This window comes from Eurypyga helias, unplaced genomic scaffold (genome assembly GCF_000690775.1).
Source record: "Eurypyga helias isolate BGI_N326 unplaced genomic scaffold, ASM69077v1 scaffold6362, whole genome shotgun sequence".
NCBI lineage: Eukaryota > Metazoa > Chordata > Aves > Eurypygiformes > Eurypygidae > Eurypyga > Eurypyga helias.
Window position 1 is genome coordinate 185311 of NW_010236525.1, and position 12027 is coordinate 197337.

The 12027-nt window shown below is 37.3% G+C and overlaps 1 protein-coding gene across 1 annotated transcript in view; it reads right to left on the reverse strand.

Annotated features, from left to right (window-relative positions):
• LOC104506229 (usherin-like) overlaps window positions 1–12027 on the reverse strand; it is a 305157-nt gene that overhangs the window by 156132 nt on the left and 136998 nt on the right.

Sequence of the window (12027 nt, forward strand, 5' to 3'; positions counted from 1 at the left end):
ATAAAGTGCTATATAAATTAATATTATTACTGCTATCCATCACCACATGGAGAGCTCTCACATTTAAGCATGTGGAAGTTCTGCATTACAAACAACAGCAGAATCACACTAGTCGGAGACCAGAGGTATGAGATTGAGTTTAAACAATATAACAATTAACAAATCTTAAATTAATTAAGGCATTGTCACAGCCGGAAGTTGAATACTGACATCTGAACCCTTTACAAAAATCTAACTATGATAAAATTAAAACCCTTAGACACTCTCTTGTAATTAATTTTTAAGTGAAACTTATTGGGTTTGCTCATTTTTATGCAAGCTTCAAGTGAACTGTTGAAACTGAAGTTTTATTAAACCTGAAACAGTTTTTCAACTATCCCACATTTCTGTGATGTGCACTAGCGTGCATATGCTACACATTTCAGTCATGCTTTCATTACACTTTACTGTGAGTGATTTGGACTTTGCTCTAACTTGGGGTTTCCTACAAATAATCTGCCATTCACTTATGGTACAAATCTAAGTAATTCCCTTATTTTGACATTCACAGAGCTGCACAGAGTTTTTTCAGTCACTCTGCCGGTAACATATAGCAAACTTACTTTCTGAATTTTTAAGAAGATGGAGAGTTTTATAAAACTCTTTATAAATCTCCCTTCTAATCTAGTTCCTCACTGCTCAAATTCTACCTGGATTAAACCTTGCCATAGCACTAGACTGCCCAAGCAAACTACAGTAGTGTAAATGTAGGACAATTTCATGAAACCTGATGGATTTATTTTGAAGTTCACTGCATTTTACATTAGTCTGAGAGACCCCAGCAATGCAGGCAAAGATTCTCATCATGCCAGAACAACCAACACATTTTACACACGGCACATACAGACATACCAATTCTGCAGAATTAAAGTTATTTTGTCTAAAATTTGTCTAAAATTACTCTTCTGTACCCAGGCTACTTAGCCAGCACTAGAAAAATGCATCTGCATTACTTGATCTCAGCTCTTAAATTGTATATCAAACTCTCCTCCTGCATCTTTGTGAAAACGTCCCTGTTTGTGATTTGGGAGTACATACAACCCAACACGGCAAATCTCCCCCATTATCCATCAAAGTTTTTCTGTGCACCACTGGGGACCTTGCAGCTTACTATTTGAGACACCCACCCAACAATATGAGATTATTATATGCGGTTTGATTAACCACAATAAATGACCATTAGAAATGACCAACTGACAGTCTTCTTAAGGTCTTAGTGATAGAATCATAGAATCACAGAATGGTTTGGGTTGGAAGGGACCTTAAAGATCATCTAGTTCCACCCCCCCTGCCATGGGCAGGGACCCCTTCCACTAGACCAGGTTGCTCAAAGCCACATCCAGCCTGGCCTTGAAGACAGCCAGGGATGGGGCATCCACAACATCTCTGGGCAACCTGTGCCAGTGCCTCACCACCCTCTCTGTGAAGACTTTCTTCCTGATATCTAATCTAAACCTCCCTGATTTCAATTTATACCCATTACCCCTTGTCCTATCACTACAGGCTCTTGTAAAAAGTCCTCTCCCAGTACCCTTGTAGGCCCCCTTCAGATACTGGAAAGCTGCAATGAGGAATACTTAAGGACTCTGCTGGCTGTGAACAGAGATGTGGTTTTGAATTGTTTCTCTTAAAATAGTAGGAAAGTTTAAAAATCCAGTGTCAACAGATCAAGGCACAGAGGATAGATTCAAACCTCAGGCATAAAAGTAGGCTCCTATCAGCAGTTTATATGCCCAATTCATGAAAAAATTCAACTTTTTCTATCCACAGTAGAGTTTTAACATGTTAATATTTTAATTCTCACTCACCTGAGTCCAGAATAAAAGCATGTTCTTCCTCTGCTGATATTTTTATTCCACTATTAATCTTTCTTCCAATGGCTAACTATACTGTATTTTTTAAAATGCAGTTTCAAGTAACAGAAGAAGAATTAAAAGGATAACACTATTCCAAGTTGCCCGGATAACAACATTAATATACAGTAATTATACAATTAGTTGTAACATTAAATTCTAGTTATAGCAGTGTGATTACTCGGCAATTATAAGAAGTATATAATTACACAATAATTAGGAGAAGTATGTAATTACATAACCATTTTATTCAGCTCAAAAATGAACTTGCAAATTTACAATGAGTTAGACAACATAGCAATTCAAAATTCTTCATTGCTCCTAATGAAAAGCTGAGGTGCACTTGCAAGTTTCCTAAGCTGAATTTTACACAGACAAAAGGTGTTTTATCCCGATTGCCAGCCAAACAACTTACTGCTACTGGCAAGCAAAGTATTAGAAGAACATTTTTAAAATGCAGGTCTTGCTGGGAATGAGTTGCAATATGCAGCTTTGCCACTTCTCACTGCTTAAGCTTTGCTCTCAGTGGGCTGGAAAATGCAGACACATAGGTTCAACCTGACAGAAAGCGATACAGCGATAACCCTGTCATATCGCTCTGTGCCATTCCTACCTGGACTGCTTCAGTGTGGACCCTATTTGCGAGCATAAATGGATGGGGCCTCTATTTTTCCATTTTTCATGTGTGTTTTTCTCTCCATCCTGCCCAGGTCCTACTGTAGCCTACCAGCAAGTCTGCTGCAGCCCTAAGCAGCAGCTGCCCCAGACACTGGTAAAGTCCTAAGAGATGTTGTTTTATTTCAGACAGGTGGTTTTTACCAGAATACCTCCTCGTTACTGTACATTTCTGCTTCGTAACTTTAGCGTGAACAGTCACCAGTGCTCCAACAAGAACGAACCCCTCAAGACATAGCTAACACGAACAACCTAACCAAGCAGGCAGAAAAACTCCTCAAACACCACGTCCTTCAATACTTAGACATGCAAACACGCATAGTGAAAAACTGATTCAGATGGAAGGGGGCTCAGAGCTGCCATCTCCTATAGTCTCTCAAAAAACAAAAAAGAGATGAAGGGCTTCCCTGTGCTCCCTTAATCTCTCCATATTTTTACTTTGTGATGGTTTTGTTCTTTTACTAGCCTTCCTGCTCATAAGGTTCTCCATATGTCCCCTAGTATTTCTGAGGGAATTCTTTGGCCAAGTCTGGTATTTGAGAAAAAGTTGTGCTGTTCTGAGTTTATTCCCAGTTTATACCAGATCAAAGTATCTAGTTTTTTAGGAAAACTTTACCAAAATTAAGAAATTAGGGCTAAAGAATATTCATATACATACTGTAACAGTATATACACTTGAAACAAAGTCAAGTAATAAAACACGCTTACATTAAAAAGATACACAAATACATATTCCATTCAAAATCGTCATTTAAAAGTGCTAGGCTTCACACAGCACTCTAGAGCAGTTGTCTTTGAAAGTTCACTGTGGTTTTGGGTGGACACTTTGAAGGGGCCTCCCAGGCAGATGTGCATTCCTGTTACTGAGTACTACTGTAAATGGGTGAATAAAGCTCCTGTGGGTTGGTGGTGCGTAAATTACTGCTATCCTGGGTCCGTCATCCTATGGGGTTCACTAGATTGAAATAACATAAATGGGTATCCTTTTCCATTCTTGTTATAATCATTGTCACAAGAATTTTAATGCCTCATATATTCCATAATTTTTTTCTGTGTGCTGTACTGCTCTGACCTTTTCAATATTCTGTAATTTGACTGGCTGGCCATTTCAAGTTCTCTCCTTTTTACAGCCTTATTAACTTGTGGGGAAGAGGTGAAATGGACAGCCAATCAGAATACATAATATTGCAAAGGTCAGGGTAGTACAGTATAGTATCAGCAGACACAGAATACTGTATATTAGTCATTAGCGTTCTGATATCTTATTCATGTGACAAAGGTTGTAAGGAGCGCAGGAAATGGTACAACATGAAACCATTCTCGTGACAAAGACTGCCGTGGAACAAAGAAATAATACAAACTAAAAGCGTTCATCTCACATTTAAAAACTGGGGTTTTTACATTTCAATGTGTCAATTTCTGGAACTCTTCCCATCGGGATCAAAATTTATGATATTAAGGAAAAAGGTAATAAATTGAGATGTTTCCTTTTTTGTGTATTAAACAGCAAAAACTCAGGTTTCGTCTGTATGGGCCAACCTTTCCAAATTACCAAATACTTTTATTACTACCACTGTATTGCTGACTATTAAAGTAAGTTGAAGCATGACCAGTCTAATGTGTTGATATCACAAACACATTGACACTACTATGCTGCTGATTTCAGGAAGATGCTGCTGACTGCAGGAAGCAAGGAGGTCATACTAATGAAAAATAACACTGGGTGCTCATGTGCTTTTCTTGCCCTAATCATCAACAGCCAGCCATCCTTATACAGAAGATACCGGTCAACAGTTGCCTTCCTTATACTCCTCTGTTTATATTCTTATGGGAATTCAACAATTGAGCTGCCTTTGTAAAACAGAATTCCACATATTCCTATTTGAGGTGTCCTAGAAATTGGCTGACTGCTCATCTTACCTCCAGATTTGTTTAAACTTAAATAATATTGCTGTACTATAGTTAGTGAAATGCAGAGCGATTTCCACCTAAAAGGTACTTAAGCCTGAAACACTTAAGCCGTATCATCACAAAATTTTAATGAGCAATTATTTTCCTTCAGTATCACTATTTCAAGACAACATTAGGCTTCAATCACAATAGTAACTATATGGTGAAAGGTATTTTTTGGGTGAGTTTAAGGCTTTGTGGCATCCTTTGAAACATTATTAGCAATCTATATTGTTTCCATTACATACATACAGGTCTTAATAACCTCTTAATTAGAGAAGATATTGTGTCACATTATTCAGACTGATAGAAGCAGAACTATTCCTACAGCAGAAGACTACTCAAAGAATAAAGGTAGAAGAAATCCAGGTCAAGGAACAGTTCATATGAGGATCTAAAGAATTAGGCTAAGATTACTTAGTTAGCTAGCACAACTTATTTTTATACATACTTTGCATGTCTTTGAGCATACAGAGGTTAAGCATGTTATCTTGGACCACAGAAAAAGCGTTAGGATAGCAAAATAAAAATGAAACAAAAACTCACTTGTTCACTCCCTTTCCTCATCTTTCCATTGGTCTCATGCTCACTGAGTACCATTTTTTGCCTGTGCCCTGCTTCGCAGCTCCCTGGCAGCAAGTCTTTTGGGGAAATCCTGTCAGTATGCACAATTCTTCAGTAAGCTCATTCTTTTGTCCATTAGTTTTGCCTATTCTTCAGACTCATTAACTTCCATGCTGGCTACTCTGTTCCTCCCAGTTAAGATTTTTTTTCTCTCCTTCTCTGCCTTTTCCACCATTTCTAGTGCAGTATTCTGTATAAAAGATGTGTCTTTCCATTTTTTCCATTACCTCAATAAAAAACACCTAAAAATCTTTCTCCATCATTACTGGGGACTCTTTTCCTAAGAACTGTAACAACAAGCTGTTTTCCAATTCTCATCCCAATTGCTATACTGATCTTAAAAAACAGTTTCTGTGCTTTAACACCACACACCTATTTTCAACAGAGCCCAAAACTTAAACTCTCTTATCCCAGGAATCTGTCATTCTCATGTGATAGGGGAAGGCGCTGAGTGACACAAGACGAGTAATTTAAAAGCATTGTGGCAAAACAGCAAAACTACAAATCCAAAAATATTAATTTTTGTGTAAATAATGAACAGTTCACATTATCTACATTGAAAAACCTTAGCTTTTTCCTTTTTCTCTGGTAGTTAAAGAAGCCTTCACTTTTTAGACTGAAAACCAGAAAACATTTAAAGAACAAGTTGAAAGTTCTTATGGCTACCTACATACAGCAGAAATCTGAGAGCTCAAAGGCTCAGATGTAGTTTCTGACTATACTATTCAAGTTATTTCTTTAGCAACTCAGTTTCCCTGGCTGTAAAACAGACAAAGGCACCTTCTGTGACCTTTCACAAAACTAAATTTGGTACAGCCATCTTAGACTGTCTTGAGACATACAGAATGCAGACGCTGAACATTCTGTCCATCACACTGAGCTGGGCCTCAGTACAGGCTGGAGGCTGACACTCGAAAGCAGCTTTTCTGCTGGGAGAAAGACATGGACGTCGTGGTGGACATCAAGTTGAACACAAGTCAGCAAAGAGTCCTTGCAACAAAGAAGGCCAATAGCCTTGTAGGCTGCATCAGGAGGAACACTGCAAGCAGGTCAAGGGAAGAGATCCCTCATCTCTATTCAGCCCTGCTGAGAAACATCTGGAGTGCTTGCCCAGTTCGGAACTCCTCAGTACAAGACAGACATGGACTTACTGAAGCAGAGTTCATACAAAGATGATTAAGGGCTTAAATCATCTGTCACACAAAGAGAGTTTGAGAGAACTGAGGTTGTTCAACCTCAAGAACAGAAGGCCTGAAGGAAGTAGGATCTGATCAATGTGTATAAATGTCTGATGTGAGGGTGTAAAGAAGCCAGATTCTTCTCAGCAGTATATTGCAACAGAAGAAGAGGCAATGAGCACACACAGGAACACCAGAAATTCTGTTTAAACCTAAGAAAAAACCTTTTTTACTCAGAGGTTGATCTAACACTGCAACAAGTTACACATATTGGTTTTGAAGCCTCCATCCTTGGTCATATAAAAACCCAACTGGACACTCTCCTGTGCAATGTGCTCCAACTGACCCTTGGACAAGGGCAGTGGGATTAGATGATCTCCAGATGTGCTCTTCAACCTCAGCTGCTCCATGATTCTATGAAAAATTGCACAATACTTCAAGAACCCTAAGGCAAAGCAGGGATAATCATTATGATGAAAGCATGTTCTTGTCAGTAGAAATAACTGATCATTAGTGTTTCAAACACAAAGGAATGTGCATTTATATGCTCATTAATTCTATGGAATGAAATATGAATAAAGACCACAGCCTGATGGAGAACTCATACGAGAAAGTAACTATCCATGTGGTCTGTGCTAAATGACTACAGATGAGATTAGGGTCTGTCACCATGGCAGGCAGGGAAGCATGTTTGGTGTGTGGTCTCATCTACCCTTTCTGAGCTTCCAGTTCAGTGCCATGAAGCTTTCAACTTAAGAACTCTGTATTTGTGGATGAACTTGTCAGGAAGACAGGTTCAAATAAAAACCTTTTTATTTGAACTACTGGTTTAGGTTTTCTCATTACACTTTTTTAAACATAGAAATATCCAGTGAGTCTTGCAATGGTTTCAATCTTATTTCAACCTTCGAGTTTAAACACTGTATTCAGTATAGTGTTAAATCTCTGCTGTAAGTATATTTATCTGTGTTGTAACTCACTTTGCTGCAACTGCACCGAGTCACGAGTTCTGGAATGCCACACACACTGTGCTAAGTGGTTTAGGGACACACTGTAAGAACTAAATTCATGACCTAAAGAAATCATAAAATAGGGTGAGGCCACACAATTCTGGAAAGCATTCTATGAATGGAACTCACTTAATGGGTTTCACACAGGCTTCCAGTGCCCAGGTGCTCTTATCCCAACATGAACAGGAGAAAGCATCCCAGCACAATTTAGTACCCCACATCACATTGTCTATAAATGACCAGAAGGGATCAAATAGCAAAAAAGTTTGCTGCACTTGTGATGTTAGGATGATGATAGACTATACAATTATTGATTTATTCCATTTTGTTTGAGGGGTTTTAAAAAAAAAATATGAGACTTTATAATGTTTCTTTCAGGGGAGATTTTACATACTGAAAAATTTCAGAGACAGTTAGCTTTATAAAATTCAAGTTTGTTTTTGTATGGTTAGGTCATTCTTTTTCTAGCTGCAGCAGTACATAAATGGAGATTATCACAGTATCTGGTTTCTGAATCTATGCCCATAAGTCATGGATGCCAATAAGAATTTTCCATTCTCCAGGGACACTATCAGAAGGAGACTAGCTAAACACACAGAGGAGAACTGGGAGTCTCAAATCCATAATCAAATATCTAGATTGATTGTGTCACTTGCACTTGTATTGATTTCAATTGGAGCAGCTGACCCAAGAGAATAATAAAAATGTGGAATAAAACTGATTTATGAGAACAAAATAAATCCTTTTGTGAGTGGTAATGAATTGGTACTATTTAACCCTTTCAATCACAAAGGGAGAACACTATTTATTTTTTCAGAATGCTGAGTTAGCCAAAAGAAGTCATATAAAAAATGTCAATACTGTCAAATGCCATTACACTTAGTTGTAATACTTTGGAAGGAATGAAGCTCTAAATTTGATCTAGGATTTTTATTTGACATAAGACATTCTTTTGGCTTTTGCAGTCACCTTACATGAGACATCATAAATGATGCACTTGTAGATGAAAGAACCACAGAATCACTCAGGTGAATGTGTTTGTTGTACTTACTTATAAAGTAGTTCCCTCTAGCCTATTTAGGGCAAAAACATGTAGAATAAAATGAAGAGCCATATCAACTGCACATAAAAGGATGACCTATCATAGTATCTTGATCATTCTGGCAGAACACTAGAAATTTACATAGTCAGATTCTAATTTAATCTCCCTTATTCAATTCAAATAAAAACTTCATCAAAGTTGTCCAAACCCCAATTTTCATCAAGTTTCTCCACCTGAGAAAATAGGCAGGTTTTATGTAAGTCTCTTAAGAGAAGCATATTTGTTTGAAATCAACACATACAAGTACCCAAACACAATTTCTACATCTGCAGAAGCTCTAGTTAGATTATATACATTTTGTTTGGGTCATGTGTCTACATCATTGACACCAACCATTTTCCGTCTAATGTCATAAACTGTATTTTTGCATTTAGGACTTACAATATTTACCTAAGCACTGTCAATGTTCCCTCCTCAGCCTTCATCTGGGTTAAAAACTCTAAAAGACATTCATTAGCTAAAAGACTGTTTTCATAAGGGAACTGATCGACAAATTCCCTTTTACTCAATACTGTTTACCAGTGCCCACTCCAGAAGATTGCTGTTATTCACTAGACTCTTCCAAGGGAGCAGGGATGGTCTCAGAGACTATCCTGCTACCGGCAGTCACTAGGAATTTCAGCCTGTAAAAACTGATAATATAGTCCTCACAGAAATGTGGTTTGGCCTTATGTATCTGCTTTATAACATAAAGTCAATAAATTACGCTGTACAATATAGAAGCAGACTGTTATACATGTGACAAAAAAATAACTGTGTGAACAGAGGGATGCAGAATATCAGTTAAAACATTATCTTCAGTCTGATGCTAGAGTCTTCATCAAAGAAACAGTCCAATGTAAAAATTATGGAGAGACTGCATTAATTTTGCTGCCCTCTGAGACACCTGTACCAAGGAATAGAAAAGCATATCTGGTGCTGAAGAAACCATGCTAGTAGGTGGTTTATTGTGAAACTGTTCAAAAGCTACTGAAGCTTGACTAAACATTACCCAAGGATCATCCTAAAGTGTATGCAAAACTATGAGGTTTCTAGACATGTAAATCAAACTTGAAATGGCACATTACTCAGTGCAAAAATACCCCTAAGTTCTGCTCTAGTGAGCGGATTAAACATGATTATTTGAAAATGGATCAGGTATCCCTTCCCCCCCCCCCCAAAACATCTTTATGACTAGTGAGTTTTATTAATGAAGTCTGTAGCTAAAACCAAGGAGATAGATGAAATGTGGGAGGAAGAGGATGAAATATGAAAAATCTCCTTAATGACTGACTTGGAAAAGCAGCTAAGGGCTCCCACAAAAGCATCCCACTGTGGTAGTGGGGAGGGTCTCTGTCTAGCACAGCATGTGGCAATGATGAATAAGCCAATGCTCTTGGTCAGAGTGGGGATAACTTTTGCCAGGTGGTCTCTCTGCCACTGTATACTTTCCTTTGGGAACTCAAATTCCTTGGTAGTTGTTCCCATTTATGATGCTGTTTGTGCTGTGTGGAGTATGTTAACATAGTGCAAGTGTTGTACACTGATAGGTGACTAAACATCTGTAGACATATATTAATGAATAACACTTATCAAGCATTTGAAATAGCATTATCAACTTTTTTTGTACTAGGTTTTGGGAGGTAAAGACATGAGGCAATTCTCACAAGATCCTAGCTGCTCCATGAAGATCCTCTGTAATAACACTGTTGGGGTTTGCAGGTAAGAAAAATAATCCAAGAATAACAGCATAAGAACTATAACAGAAAATACATCCAGGGAGGCTCCGGAGAACACTGACTCAGTGGCTTCAGCTCCTCAGCATTAGTAACATTAAGGAACTAAGGTACCTTCATCACTTGCAACATCACAGCGGTACAACAAATTGAAATGGAATAATTATTTCTTCATATATTACAGAAGTAACTGGTAAATATTTACCAATACCATTAATATCATCACATTTTCTCAGATTCATTTCCTTTTGAAAACTTTACCCTTCTTTTAAGGTCAAGGATCTCCACTCTCATTGGGCCAGCTTTTGAAGAAAGAATTACTTTTCTTACTAGTATTCTCAATTTCAGTGTGTCTACAGTGTATATCTATAGATATAAATCAAGGATTACTACTAGGGAATTCAGGTTGCAGAATGTGTAGAGTTACTGCAAAATCCTAAATTACTGGAGTCCAGTTGGAATGACTCTTTCTGTCCTCAATAGATAATGGTCTGTCCTTGGCACATAAACGTATGATATTATAAACATCTTCAGTAAGTGATTAAATACAGGAAAAACAGGGTCCTGATATTTACCTATTATGGAAAAATATTCAGATTTTTTTGGTACCAGCTTTTTGAATCTTCAGCTACATGAGAGGATAGGCTTAGTAACTACTCAACAATAGGGAAAAAAATTAGCAAGCTTTTGAAGAAATAACTTCTCTTCAAGATAAATTGCATGCTTTGATTATATATATGGAATGACTATACTGCCAGTTTTTTAAAAGAATTTTTCTTGCAAATATTAAAGCACATCCAAACTTGTATCTGTTGACAGGTATTCCATATTCAGTTGGAGTAACTGTAAATGCAAATCTATATTTAGATATTTATACTTTGAGGTAATTATGCAAAAAAAGAAGTGTCTAAAAGAAATTCACTATGAAAATCGGCCAAACAAGTCCCTCAGAAATGTTTCAGTCATTTCTGAAACATGTTTAATTCTCAAAAAATGGTTGTGTTCTTTTTAAATTGTCATATCTAACCACAAACCACTTACCACCTGTATCTTTGAAGACGACATCCCATGGATCTTTTTCTCCATTCTCAAGCCTTCAACACAAGACAGGCTAGGAACTTCAGCATTCCTATCCCACTTCTGTTGGCATCTGCAGGCGGTATGTCTGCCCCAGCAGACGTTGCTTTTAAGCTCTAGATGGATTCATAACATTCTCTTATTTGATTTCTGATTGGAGAATGTACTGCAAGCACTCTCCCCAATCAAGTTTATGAGAGGAACCTTCTAACAGAAGCCAAATTAACAGACAGTCTGTGTTTTCTTCTATTCATTTTTATATATAGTAAATATTAAACTAAATAGATTAACAAAATTCTAATGTATGTATGCAAGTCAACTGGTTTTCCAAGAGAATGAGTAGGTTGCAAGGAAGCTTCCTGGTACAATATCTCCAGATAAGCAGAGTTACTAGATGAATAATATTACCTTTACAAAAATACCAGATGAATTACATTGCTGAAAAGTAAGAATCATTGATAATGTGGCAATAACAGAAGTTACAAAAAGTAAAGAGGAAAAAAAAAAAAAGAAAACTAAACTGAAAATAACGTACATTGATTTCTACATTCATGAGCAGTAAAGAGTTCTGAGTATAACTCTGCAACTTTGTGTTGTGAAATTCCCTAAGGACATATAGTTAATTAAGGATTCTCTTTATGTCAAATTCACATTCAAATGCATCACAACATCCAGGGGACTATAGATTTGGATTCATTTTGTGCTAATGCAGTCATCTAACACAGGTAAGAAGATAAGAATTTCCACCAACTCTCTCCTCTGGAAAAGAGGTAATACCTGATTCTTCCTGCCCCAGAACTTAAT